Genomic DNA, 15,093 nt, shown 5'->3' with positions numbered 1-15,093 from the left:
GAATTCTTCGAGCTATCGTGCTTAAAAATCCTCAGCAAGGGGGGTTATTTTCCTCAATCTCCTTGCAAGTTTCTCCTCTCTCTCAAAGAAGAATGAAGCCTCTCTAATTGTGGATTCCTCTTCTCTCACTAAGATGATGGATTGATTAGAAGAAATATGGCCAACATGCTAGTGCTCTTACTTTCTTTGGCTTCAACAATGGAAGGTTGGTTTTCTCTGATAGAAATTTGGCCAGCATAACAATGTCTCATATTTTGGCTCTCCCATGGCCTGCTTATATAGAATTTTTGAATCCATCTTCTCTCTCTTGGTTCATGCATGACAATTAGTCATGAATAGGATAGGACGATTCCATTAAGGATAGCATATCTTCATGGTAACTCGAATTTGACTGCCCTAGACTGAGATCATGTCCGCGAATCGACTCTAAGTGTGTGGAGTGGTCCCCAATTCGCTGAGTCATCCATTTCTTCGACCGCATGGATTTCTAAGGATTTATACATGCGTGCGTGACTATCAAAGAAATAACTGTGGCATCATCATATTTTTAACCTTATAAACTTTGCACCTTATGAAATTTTTTTTTTTTTTGAACTTCATGATGTCTTCAGCTCAAAAATTTTCACTTGTGCATTTTGTTGGATGTCTTTTAGCATCGTTTGGACTGTGAAAACATCTATACGATTTTCTGGTGTTAACAGTTGCCCCCTGATGTATGAGGTTAGGAGAAAATTTATAGCTGAAATACATCACATTTTTTGTTTTGATAGAGAATCTGATCAACTTTTTTGAGGGAGAGGATAACCTATTATGGTGATGAGGAGAGAAACCCCTTGACTAAGTATAAAGGGTAACCATGCTCTAAATAAAACCTAATGAATAAAAAAATGTTTATATGAGGCAGGCATGTCCCATGCTCATTATGATGACTAGTGACAAATTATTACAATAATACAGGATGATGATAACTATTGGCACCCTCAAGGGCATTTCTTCGACAAATAAATTGAACTTGTTTCCCCCATCCATAAGAGAGGTGAAGCATTGTTGAATCAGGTGTTTTGGTATGCACAGGCCTTCGACTATGGGTACCTTCCTTGTATCATGGTGCAAGAATCGTTGAATGAGGTGCTTAGTGAAGTGGAGTTCTTCGACTAAATGAAAGAACTGCAATAGTCACTAAGTACAATATCACCTTGACATGAGAACTTATGTTTGTGTTGAATGACAAGAAAATTGATGAAATCAGTGGGAAATAGTGATTCCCATTGTGCCACCCGATGATATCCCTTCAAGGGGGGAGTATCCAAGGTATTGCCTCCATCTTGGAATACAAGTGTTGAATTTGATGGGAAAGAAGCATCAACCGTATGACATGTTGTGTTGGGGAATAAATATAAGGTGTAAACAAACTATAATAGTGTGGGTCAGATAAGGCATGATAATGAGAGCTAATGATGTGAGTGGATATGGCCAATTGTCCCGAGGTCGGAGCTGTTATGAAAATGGCGGCATTCAAAACATGTTTGCTGATAGGGATGGCCCTGGAATCGGAAGGATTTCCAGGGTGGGTGTATGTATATTTTGACTAGTGTGAAGATGGTAAATGATTGTGGGTGATGTACGAGCTCTAACCAAGGGTGACTAGAAACTGTCGGCAAGGAAAAGACATGAAAAATGTGGGTGGGAGTCTTTTTCCTAAAAAAGCTTTGTACACTTGCCAAAAGAATATGAAGATGATTTGGATGTATAGACACGGAGACAAGTTCCCCATGATAATGGTGACCAGGATGGAGGTGTGGTGTTTTTGCTGAGGGTGGGTACCCCATTGCTTGGTCTCTATGTTGGGTTGGTGAGGTAGATGAAGCGAGGTAGATGGGCTATGCAATATGGGTGGATGATAGGCCAAATGTAGGATGTGGTGGTGCATCCATATTGATTTTCTGTAAAGTACCAGGGATGGTCCAAGAAATTGGGCATATGGGCAATGAGTGCAATAGAATGATGTTGATATTAAAGGAATGTAAGTGGAGTGATTCCCGGGGCTGAGTATGTGATCATGGCTCCTAATAGTGAATAGGGGTCTACAAACATGAAGCAAGCCATGAGTGGGAGGGCTCTATCGACCATAATGGATGTTTATCATATGCAAGGCGAGGTGGTGATAAACATGGTCAAGATGATGGGCCCTATGCTACATTTTGGAGAAATGATGTCAGTATATGCAAAGCTTAAGAGAAAGCCTATCATGCTAAGTGGTGAATGATACATGCACTATTATTTGCCTGTTGGGGTGTTGGTTGGAGTGGATTGTTCATGATGTACCTGCAATATACAGGCTAATACTCCAAGTGAAAGAATATTTTTTAAAACATGTATATAATATGTGATTGACTAAAATGAGCTTTTGAGCGTGCAACGGGTCAAAAAAATGAGTTTTTTCAATTACTGGAATGGAGAGTTCTGTGATGGAGATGGTTATGTATTGGTCCTTGTGTCTCTCCTAGTTTTGATAAAAAAGGTCTTGAGATTTTGTAATGGGCTCCAAAAAATGGCAAAGAGGGTGATAGATAGGGCCGAGGGGCCAAATATCACTTCATTGGCACTGTCAAGCTTGACAGGTCATAGTGTGTTTTGGGAGCATTTCTTACCATTGCAATTAGTCAGAGTACCAGGGACGCGAGCGGGGAGAGAAAAGTAAGGGCTTGTACCCTACCCTTTTTACTTTTGGTATATTTAGGGTAGATAGGTCATACAGGGGTCCCCTGTATAGACTTTTTAGGGTAAGTCTTTAGGGTTGCGTAGGTGAATCGTGTGGATTCGCAAGGTCACTGCGTGAAACTTTGAGGTTTGCGTGGCAACATTGTGCATCACTGGTCCTCAGACGCAAAGTTTTTTCATCTAAGATGGGACAAGCCGTGAAGATACACTTTGGGGGTCACCACAGCTTGGTCACTGGACCAAACACGGTCTACGCATCTATGTTTGACACAGACACATGGGTCGTGCATCCGTGTTAAACACATATGCGTAGTCTTTTTCATTTTGGTCACTGTGGTCTATATCCTGAAAAATGTGCACACACATGTCTGTTCAAGAAAGAAACACATGTTGTGCACAAATGTGAGGCGCATAAACCCGCGACTGTTAGAAAAGTGGGGTTTTTCTCCTCTTTTTCTTTATAGCTTACAGAGCTACATATTGATGTTTGATATGATTAATGACAGGATGATTTGGAGAGAGCATGACTTGGTGAACCTACACACGGAGGTTGTGGGGGATACAATAGCTAGCAAGTATTTGGCTCAGTGGGGATTGTTGAAGTTTCTTCAGAACCCCATACTAAGATTGCAGGATATAGGTTCATGTGTTTCTTGATCTACTTCTAGGATGTGGACTGGGAGATCATGGTGATTCGTTGGGCTAGATTGTCAATATCATCTCATATAGATGTACATTTTGTGATTGGTTTACTTCCTCATGGGGAGGCTTTGCCATATCCACTCCCATCTGGGCATGTGGATATACATCAATTTACAGAGGGTGAGGCTCGGTGCAGGCCTAACCCTTATGAGGAGGGTTGTATCAGGGTTGCTGCCATTGTGGATCTCACTGAGCAAGTTTCTCTAGCGATGATTGTCAAATTTGTGGGGTCAACATCCCCTCATAGAGTATCGGGGCCTCAGATAGCAATCCTCTAGCAGTTGCAGGCAAGTCACTTCTTTTATTAGGCTCAGTTTGTATAGTGGGGCATGATGTCCCGATTGACACAGGTGAAGTGTGGTACACTTTAGAGATTTTTCTACGCGATAATTCTATGCAGCATCATGTACGATAGGGTCATGATGTTGCATCCTATTATAGCAGTGTCGGCAGGGCTTTCCAAGGACCCTCGTATGCATCAATGGGCACCTGTGATGCCACGAGTTGGTGGTGGTGCTACAAGGAATTATTGGAATGCTACCATGGAGGGTTGGTTTAACTCCAACCCTCAGCTAATTTTGGAGCTCCCCTACCATGGCTTGGACTTCTGAGGAGATCTAGACATGGGGCCTCCTTCGGGTGATTCCTAGGGACCATAAAATATTTTGTTTTCTACATTTGTATATATTTTCTCATTTACAGGTATGATTTTTATATCATGATGTTGATACCATGTTTTTTTACTTGCAAATGCAGGGCCATGGGGGTGACCACTAGCCTACTTGGTAGGCCATGATCTGAGATGCATGGGTTTCACAGGGGTGGCTCCCTTGACCCATAGATCAAGGGATGCAAGGCCACGTGTTGGGCCTGAGAGGTTAGAACAATAGTGCTGGTTAGATATTGGTGGACCCTCAAGTGACGGTAGCAGTGCAACAGAAGTCACGGACACAGACCAGTGGCATGAGCGTGTCGAGGTAGTAGAGGCATGATTGGAAGTTGTAGAGGCTGAGCTACAAAGTTACGAAGATACTCGGGGAAGAGTGGAGGCCCTAACTAGAGGGTTTCCCATCAAGGATTAGTTGGGGCTAGAGGAGGTTTTCGTGGAGATGATGATGTCAGTTGAGTGATTGCATCAACCATTGTTCCACCGTATAATTATGGCGGTGGCCACAACTGGTCCCATTTTGGATCCTGGCATGGAGATTGGTCCACGAGAGTGCTAGGGAGACCTTTGGGTCTAGATTTTGGATGATATTATGTATGCGCTAGGGAAATCACTATTATGAGGATGGTCCCATGTACTTTTGTTGACTTATTTATCCTAGTCATGAGCCAAATTATGGATTGTACAACTATTTTTTGTACTCATATATTTTTTGATATGTATATACGAGATGGTAGTTTTGGTGGCTCTTGTGTCATATGCATCTATACTTTTGATGTATTTATGAATTTGTTTGGGATCGATATTATGCTCATGGTTTATGTATTTTGATGGTTATATTTATGTGATGCATGCCAGTCTAGGATTTGATTAGTTATGTGATCAACTATATGATTTTGATCCCTGGTATATGTGTAAATGTGATATGATCAAAATGTCGAGCTAAAATTTGGGCATGCAGATACTTTCGAAAAAGGTGTGAATCACGAACCTAAAAGGTCTTGTTCAACTATGATACAACCAACTGGGAATCAAGGAATACATGCAGGTGATAGATACCTAAGTGGTGGGCATCAACCAAGATACCTAAGATAGCATCATATTCAGCTTGATTTTTGGTGGTTGATCTAATACAAAATCCATTAGAGGGATGAGGTGTCTGGTCAGGAGAGTATATGGCCCAGGCTGCAGCAGTAAGATTTTGCAACCAATGAGATGTATCATGAGAAAATCTATGATGATGGGCTGGCGGATGATCCATATATAACGCATGATGAGAAAGTGATTTTTTAGAGTGAATCCATGATGAAGTGATCATCATAAAAATAAGTCATGGTTCATACATGTACATTCTAGCATTTTATGGGTGAAACTTTTTGAGAAAGAGACCATTGACAAGATGTTTTAGGCAAGTCCCATCGGGCTCTGACAAGATGTATGCCCCCTTGAGGACGCAATGTTTGATAATGTATGGGCCCTTCCTTAAGGTTTCAAACTTCCCAGGTTTGACCACTTCTTGGGCAACATCGTAGTGGAGGACTAACTCCCCCTTGGTAAATGTCTAAGAAGTAATGTTGTGATTGAATGAGGGTTTAACCCTATTCTTGTGTGCTTTGTTATTCTTGAGGGATTCTCGTCGAATTTCGTTCACAAGTTCCAGTTGTATCGACCTTTGTTCAAATGGTTTGGTGTCACTAAGAATCTCAATAGCAGAGTGTAAGGTAGGGATCTCACATTCAATGGAAAGTATTGCTTCAACCCCATATACTAGTTGGAAAGGTGTGAACCATGTAGACGTCTTGACTGATGTGCGATACACCCATAAGGTTGAGCACACCATATGGTGAAAATTGGTTTTGTGAGTGTTCACCATGCCCTGAAACATGGTTTTGAGAAAATTATTGACAACTTCTACCTGACCATTGGACTGTGTGTAGTATGGTGAAGAAAACTCGCGACAAAAACTAATGTGTTGGGATAGCTCTTGAAATATTTCATTCTCGAAATGTTTACCATGGTCTGACACCAAATCCTTGGGGATACCACACCGTGTTATGACATGGTTGAATTAAAACCGTGCAATAGTTTTTGTAGTGTTATTATATGTGGGCATTTCTGCGGCCCATTTGCCAAAATAGAAACCACAATGTACTTGTGCTTGTCAGATGATGGGGGGTTACAGGTCATGAAGTTGATTCCCCCACATGAAGAAGGGACCAAACATGATGATTGGATAAAGGGGAGCAGGTTGTGCCCATGCCTTTTGAGCGAATCATTGGAATCTCTCACATATTTTGACTACCTGTATGCAATATAGCCAGCACGAAGGATATTTTTGGTTGTGGCCATCCCTGAGAGGTGGTCACTACAAGCCTCACTATGGAAATCATTTAAGGCTTGCTCAACATTTTGGTGATTGAGGCATCGACATAGGATGGTGCAATGCCTCGTTAATGGAGGACATCCCCCAAAAGGAGATAGATGGGGGCCTTGAGGCGTAAGTGCCTCTGATTGTCATGCGTAAGCTAGGGTTTGAACTTTTGAGTTCGAAAAAAGAGGAGGACGTCACCATACCAAGGGCCGTCCATTGATACCAAAAACAGATGTTCATCGAGAAGAGCCTCACTGATGAGAGAACCTTGGGTCTGTATTGGGGGATCCGTGATGAATGTGGTGAGGAAGAGTGCCTTTTTTCTCTTAGGATAATTAAATTGTAGATCAAATCTTGTAGACTAACAATCCACTAAGCATACTTGTGATTCATCATATGGTGAGTGAGCAAATACTTCATGGGGTTAATGGTTGCAATTATGGTGGTGGTTTGAAGGATGATATAACGTCGAAGATTTTGTGCATAATGTATGAGGGCAAAGTAATTTTTTTCTTCTGGTACATACAACAATGTAGGCTTGGATAAGTTCTTGCTAACATAATAAATTACGTGCTCCTTGTTATCTACACCATCTTGTACTAACACCCCAGTGATGGCTATCTCTGATGTTGATAGGTAAAGGGTATAGTCTTTGTTGTGGTTAGGTGGGTTAATTAAAGGATCTCGAGATAATGTATCTTTTAAAGCTTCAAATGATTTTTGAGCTTGATCATTCTAATGGAAGCGAATATCTTGACGAAGGAGGCGTGGGAAATCTTATGCACAAGTAGTGTAATCACGGAAAAAGCGTCATAAGAAATTAGTATTACCCTACAAGATTTGTAGTTGCTTTAATGTTTTGGGAGGTGGCACCTCCTTAATGGTTTGGACTTGGAAAAGATTGACTCTGACACCTTGCTGGGAAATATGAAACCCAGTAGTCTTCCGGCATTGACATAAAATACACACTTGAGTGGGTTCAAGAATAGGTTTATTGTCGAAATATTTCAAAGATGAGGCAGAGATCCTCTAAATGGTTAGCATGCTTCTTGTAACGTACAGTAAGGTCATCCCGATATGCAAGGATGATATGAGCTAGATCATGGAAGATGTAGTTCATGGCCCACTGGAAAGTGGCGCCAACATTTTTAAGGCTGAAAGGCATAACTTGGTATGTGAATGTACCGCAAGGGGTTGTAAATTTTGTTTTGTATTGATCTGTATGGAAAATCATGATTTGGTTGTACCCATAGAACTAGTCCATGAAGGATAGGCCTCATGATTTCTGCAAGCATCGATGACTTGGTTGATGAATGGCATCGAGTAATTATCTTTGGGACAAGCTTTGTTCATATCCCTAGAATCCGTACAAACATTGATTGTGCCTTGTGTTGGGTAGCGGATACCCCATAGCGGATTTTTGGGGCTTGTAGCCCGAATTTTGGTCAAATGTAATGTAAGACCACACAAAATGTGGGCGCGGAGCGCGAGAGTCTAAGGTTGTCCACCCTAAAATATTGTAATTTAATATAGAATGTGTTGACCTACCCATGGTCCACAGACCATGGGAATGTATAAATAGAGTGAGGCTCTAAGTGTAGAAGTAAGTTTAAGTTTTTAGTCTTGATAAAATAGTGTTATGGGCTTGTGAATACGATATTCGCTCTGAGTCTGTAAGTCTGAGTCTGGGGTTGTAGGAGTAGGAAGAGGCTCTGCAGCTATGTGCGCAGAGGCCTGGTAGAGTCCACAGCTATGTGCGCGGACCCTTGCAGCTAAGTGCGCAGGGCGAAGTTGGGATTGTAATGGAACAAAAGTTTAATAAAAGCCAAGTTGATTCTGAAATATTGTGCATCTTGTTATGCTCCTATACCAATAGGTGTCATATTTCATGATTGACTTGATGAGCTATGAATATGTTCATACCTTTCCTTGTTGCAAAGGTTTTCCATATTGTTAAAAAATCAAAAAAATTTAAAAAATGTAAAGAGGGTATACCCTAAAAGAAAAATCAAAGGGTGAAAAGAAATAAAATGGTCAAAAAAGTGAAGAAAAATGAACCCCACCAAAAGAAAGACCAAGGAAAGTGTGCAAGTCTAAATGCCACTACTTTTTACTCTTATGTAATAATCAAATTGTGTGCAACTTGTTAACTTATGCCACAATTGATGAATAGTCAAACAACTTAAGCTTGGCTAGTTCATATTTGAATTTCATGTTTTAGAAGTAGAGAATAAAATCTGACCAAACTGTTTAATCTTGGCAGATAAGTAGATAGGTAGAGTGAATAAAAGGAGCTCAATAGTTTAATTTGAGCCCTTGGATGTAATAAGGTTAGACTTAGATAGATTTCTATATGTAAAAGAAAAAGTATGATAAGGGTTTTCCAGTTCAAGTGCACCCCAATAAAGAAGAAAATATGTCAGGCTAAAGTAGATAGGGTAGGTAGATGGTGTGGCAGAATTACTTGTGATAGGTAATGTCTCTGAATGTGTTAATTTTCACTTTTATCACAAGTGCAAGGCAGACATTACACAGGATGCAGTTCAAGCAAAACAAGGTCAAATAATTAACTTCCCTTCACATTTTTCCCTAAATATTTCACTAATTCCCCCTAAAGTATTAAAGTCTTTGAAAATCAAAGGGGCTCAGAGAATTTCTCTGACTTTTGGAGGGACTGGACCCTCGGCCCAATGATTCAAAAAGCCTAAGTACTTAAAATTATCCATAAACCATTCATTTGACTTCAGGAACTCATCTCCTAAGTAAATTCCTACTTTACTTAGGAAAATACATAATATCACCTAAAAAAACCCTTTTCCACTTTAGCCTAAGTTTAAATGTAAATGTCTAACGTTTACTTATGCTCATTCTCATTTTTTTTTCATATTAACTTTTAACACATATTATATAAATCTTGCCTTATTTTACCCTTTCCCATAATATGTAAATATACATAAAAGACCCCAAAATCTTATATAGTCCCGCCCTGGTTAAATATAACGATAAATATGTGTCAAAAGGATTAATTGGAATTAATTAACCCTCAAGGTTAACTAAGAACCACCCCCTGACTAATCATATTGACCCCGATATGATTAAAATTTTGTTAAATATATCAGGCCTGCCATAGGTAAAATCCCATCGTACCTCACTTCTCGTCCACCACACGATCGCTCCCCCATCATCCGACGGTCGTCGCTGATATCGCTCCCACTTGGTGTCCACGCTTTAACGGCTATCACTAGGTGGTTTTCTGCCCGTACCTCTACCACGCATCATGCGTTTGATGTGATCGCTCGCCCTCCGCTCAAAACCACTTAACTCCAAAAGAGGTGCAATCCCGCACCGCTTACCGCCCCTCCATAAAATGACAAAACGTCTTTTCTCCGCTTACGTCATCCACTCGATAATCCAAAAAACCCCCGCCAACCTAGATTTTGCAAATAAAACCAATGTAATGTCATTTTTCACTGTTATATGCTGTGACTATTTTCCCATGCAAAACGACATCCCCATCAACTACCAAATCTTTTCAACCGCCACCTGGTCAGAAAATTTGCAGTGACGCTGTCCAGAAATTTTCATCCATCCCGCCATTGCATTCTTCACTTCCCCAATATAGGTATTTACCCATTTTCATTGAAAGCCTACAAGTTTTGGTTTTATACTGAATATTCCATAGAAAGGACCAATTTTGTTGTACATTCAAGTCATTGTTCACTATATAGGTTCCCAAACCTGCTGTTTTCACTATTTTTCATAGAAAACCCAAGTTCCATTTTTGAATCCACAACAACCAGTGATGGAAACTCCTATAGCTTTGAATGTTGTACTTATGAATGCCCCTCACAAAGATTTAGATTATATGCCCCTGGCTGATAAAGATTTTCAAATAAAAGACTTATCTAGTCGCGAAAACCACCTCAAGATCTTTTGCCAAGCTAGCGACAGCTATCTTAATGGCTCTGAAATCTTAGGACTGTGGGAATCCAACATTCCCATGTACTTCCTCCCCTCAATCCATGTTTTCCCAGATATCATTCATCACTGCTGTGCCAATTATGACCCTTCTTCTTCTGCATCTGATATTTCAGTCAGAATATATACATCTGAAATATTATCTTCTGACTCTACTATTGACCAATCATCTTGAAACTCTTCTATATCTATACAGGCTTTAAGCTTACTAGATGAATTATGTGGGCACTTTCGTGCAAAATGTCCTTCTTTTTTACAAATGAAACAACAGTTGTTGTTTCTGGGTCTTGGTCTTTTCTTCAAGAATTTATATTTATGAAAAGGCTTTCTTAGATTTGAAACTCTCTTGGGTTTAAATCTACCATACCTTTTTGTTTTCTTCTTCTTTCTGAAAGGTGTCCATCGTAGCATTATTTTGCAGACATCTAAACTGGGTGTGATGTCATGCGCCTTCTTCTGCCAGCATAAGTATTTAACTTTCTCTGTAACTCTGAAAAGAAGGTCAACTCAATAAACTTGATCTAGCATTTTGTTCTGTACATCTAGATCTTTCATAATGAGGTCTCCTTGATTGCCTGGTAATTTTGACAAAAATGAATTTTTTTGAGCCAAATCATTTGAGAGATTAGCTTTAAAAACCTTAGCCATGAAATCTTTACTAGATTGGTCAAGATATTTCAAATCTTTAAATTCCATCCGACTAAGATCTGTAATTATCTGCTTTTTCTCATCAACGGGTTCTGGCACGAACTGTGTTTTTAACAGTAATTCCAATGTGGACAGTCCGACTTCCATAACAGCTCTTCTTTCTACTTCAGATGGTCCCATCCACCAATCATAGACTATACCAGTCACGCATTTTTCTGCTAGGACCATAATGGATACATTATCCAATTTTGTTGTGACCTGCATCTGGTAGAGAGCTCCTATCCAGATCTGGATTGACTCTCCAGGGTTTGAAGAATTATCTAGATCTAAGATATATCCACTTGTATTAGCAACATACAAGTCTTCTTCAACACGAGGGTATTTATTGACTTCTTTCAAAATGTGTTCCTTATTCAGATTATTTACAGATGGTAAAATGAAAGAAGGGAATTTAGAGGCATCTTGTTCAAGGGTCATGACTTCTTTCTTTAACTCAAAAGGTTTATCTATTTTATATGTCTCTCTTTCACTAGTTAGCTTTCCAGTGTCCTTAGAAGTACCCTCTTCCGCACTGGTTGCAGTTACTACTTCTTTTGCCTCTTCTTCTTCCTCTAGATCCCAATAATTGGGTGCACTCATATCTATGTGAAACTTTGGAATTTCCTTGGCCTTCTTCTTATGTCTCCTTCTTCTCCTTTCTTCCTTTTCTAGCTTTTCTGATTGTTGCTCATCATAGAGCAATTTCAAATTTGCATTTATCAGATCACCTTGTTTACCTAGGTCATCTAGAACATCTTCTGCATGAGCACAGCAAGTGGTTATATAGTTTCCTATCTAGTATACTTGGTACATGTCATTTGGATTTTGTGAATTCTGTTCTAGTAATGGGGCACAGTCAGCCCTTGTAGGTGGCTGTCTGGTATTAGATGAAGAAGTACTGAACTTTGTTTTAGGCGGCCACTTTCCTCCTTTTACAAATCTGTGATTTACAAACTAAAATTCCTCTACAGGCGGAGTAGTATTTGTCATGCAGAAAGAGTCAATTTTGTGGACAAAACCGACCTCCCTAGAAGCTAAGGCTTTCTAGTGACAAACAAAACAATCAAGCACTATCTTTCCCTAAATATGCATTTAAAATACAAGCAACCAGGTGTTTAAAGCATACCTTTAGTCCAACGTTGTTTGTAGCAGCCAAGCCTCTCCGATCCAGATGAGCTCCTCCTTCTCTTTGAAACCTACATTCACTAACAAGCAAACGATTACATAGAACCTGAATAACTCATATAATAAAACATATTCATCATAAAGACCAAGGAGTATATGAAACAAATTATATATAACAACTTGTTGAGAAAAATGAACTTAATTGCATTAATTGGAAACAAAAGAGACCATTACAACCAGTGCCTTGGTGTTGTGCAGGTCCCTCCCAGGGTCCAGCAAGAGTTCTCCTTTACTTTGATCAGCTCACCCACTTCCAAATGAAGCTAAGAAAGGATGGGAATCTCTCCTCTCAAGCTCTATAAGGGAGTCCTAATTTCAGCAGCATCTACCCTTAGGAATGTTCAGCTTTCAACCTCCCCTCCCTCTGGCCCAATGCCTCTATTTATAATGCTTTGGAGGAAGTTAATTAGGTCCACCATCAATGGGATAAGCTCCTCTTTCAAAGGGATAGCTCCCCTCTTCATGGGATAAGTTCCTCTTTCATTGGGATGCATGAACCATCTGGAGGCGCTCAATCCATGTCAAACAATCTTCTAGAATGCTCTAGAATCGACCGCAAGTAAGTTTTTTGAAGTAAAACTTGCGCCTTTTGACCTTTATAGGAGTACGCACCCACCCCTTTACAGACAGAACGTACAAGTACGCAGGTATTATGAACTTGAGGTGCGTACACGCAGGTAAGAGTAAGAGAAACTGCGTAACTAGAGTTATATTGACTTTTAAAGGCTTTCTCTCTTTTTTGGAGTTTGACATGAGGAGCAGAGGTATAAGACTTTCCAAGGAGGACAGTATGGTTATTGATGGAGCCATACTGACTGCAAATAGTCATGGTGACAAATTTTAGTGTAATAGATTTCCCCCTAAAGTGCGAGGTCTGTAGTAGATTAGGGTTTTATATCATCTAGGAAGGGTGAAGCACTTTATCATTTCGAGGATTATCTTGTGGAGAGCCCAGTCGGAACCTACAAATATTCAACACAAAATACATATATGAGATCATATCATCACTGAGGTAGGAATTCCCATACTCAGATCAAAAACTTAACTAACAAACTAACTACTGCTCTGATATAGGAATGATTTCGCAATACATCATAATCATAGACACATGTAGACACAGTATGGACGCAGCCATCTGTTTATAATTAGTCTACTGTATAATGAATACAAAACTCCTCGCAGCCTGGATGGCGGAAACTAGATCCAGGGTCTTCATTTCTGCTTCCCGAAATAGTACGATTCTATCCATGCGAATAAATGAGTTGATGTCGAACATGGTAGAAACCACTTGATTACCAGTCAATGATGTAAACTGTTAACAAGTGTGAGAGAGACCACCAGTGATGTCAATGGTTCTCAAAGTACCCAGTACAATCCATGAGATGTGAATGAATGTGTTGATGTCGAACATATCACGGAATCCTTCGATCGAAAGTCAATGATGTAAACTGTCGTCAAAGGCGAGAAACCTGCCATTGAGGCATGCAGATTTCAAGGTACTGATGATTCCTAGATCATCTTTCTAGATAATGTGCTGATGTCGATAGAAAGTGATCCGTCGTAGGCAAGCCCACAACACGAAATCATAGATCAAGTTGAAGAAATGTAGCTGTAAGGACTGACTCAGGGATGGTCAAGATGGATGACAGATATTTTGCAGATGAATGGTTTATTTGCAAGACTCCGCTTGAACACATAACGACACTACAGATGGTTTGGTGACAATTGTCCCAAAGTTAATACCCGGAAACCGGCTGAAGACTTTCAATGTGGTTTGATCAACTATTAGGCAAAGGATTTCCCAACCCAGGTGAATGAAAAGTGTTGTGTTCAAGAGTGGTGATAAGGTTTTTCCGAGACAAAGTATAACAAATAGGCTCATTTTCCTCTCTTTTCCCCCACCATTTCTGGCAAGTACCTCTTTATTTTTTACAAGCTTGAGGAGGATAACATTTGCTTGATTATAAGCTCATCCTTCGGATGAGTCCAACTTAGTTTAGATTCAAACCCTAAGAAGGAGTGGTCCGTTCCTGTTTGTAATCGAACAGGTCCTTTACTGTGAAATTTTAACGAGTCTAGTATAGGAGAAACTCGGCGTTTTTCAATTTAAGAGAGTCTAAAAAACTTAAGAAGACTCCAGGGTTGACCTTTTACGTAAATTTGTGTCTCCCAAGCCCGAAAAAGTATAAAATAATACTTGAGACAACCGCTTGATCTTTACGACCAAGGAGTACTTTCATGATTAGTGTCTCTGATCTGAAAAGTAGAAAGTGATCAAGGACACGTCGTTTTATTTCCAATATCGAATTTGAAACGACAAAAATCCGGCAATCTTTTCATGTTTTTACGGTCAGAAAAGAGCTGTAAGTGGACCGTCTTTTAATTCCGTTTTAACGAGTGTAAAAGAAACGCTCGGCAATCTTTTCATGTTTTAGGAGTCAGAAAAGGGCTTAAAAGATGACTCTAAGGTTTCACTTTTTCGTAAGTTTTAACGAGTTCGAAAAAATGATAAAAATGTACTCATGGTTTTCACTTTTTCGTAAGTTTTAATGAGTTCGAAAAAATGATAAAAATGTACTCATATGGTCGACTTTCAATTTAATTTACGAGCAGTAAAAGACAGAAAGAACTCGGTATTTTCATTTGTTTTACGAGAATGAAAGATAGCAAAATAATCTCGAGATTTTCGTGAGTTTAACGAGTCTTGAAAATAACTGAAATTGACTTGAGATAGGTTTCATTTTTACAAAAGCTTGAAACAGAGAAAAACTATGCTTCAAAG

The sequence above is a fragment of the Pinus tabuliformis genome, chromosome 6 (genome assembly GCF_031772625.1).
Source record: "Pinus tabuliformis cultivar Carrire ecotype Pingquan chromosome 6, CPIR1, whole genome shotgun sequence".
Classification (NCBI taxonomy): Eukaryota; Viridiplantae; Streptophyta; class Pinopsida; order Pinales; family Pinaceae; genus Pinus; species Pinus tabuliformis.
This window is presented reverse-complemented; position numbering follows the sequence as displayed.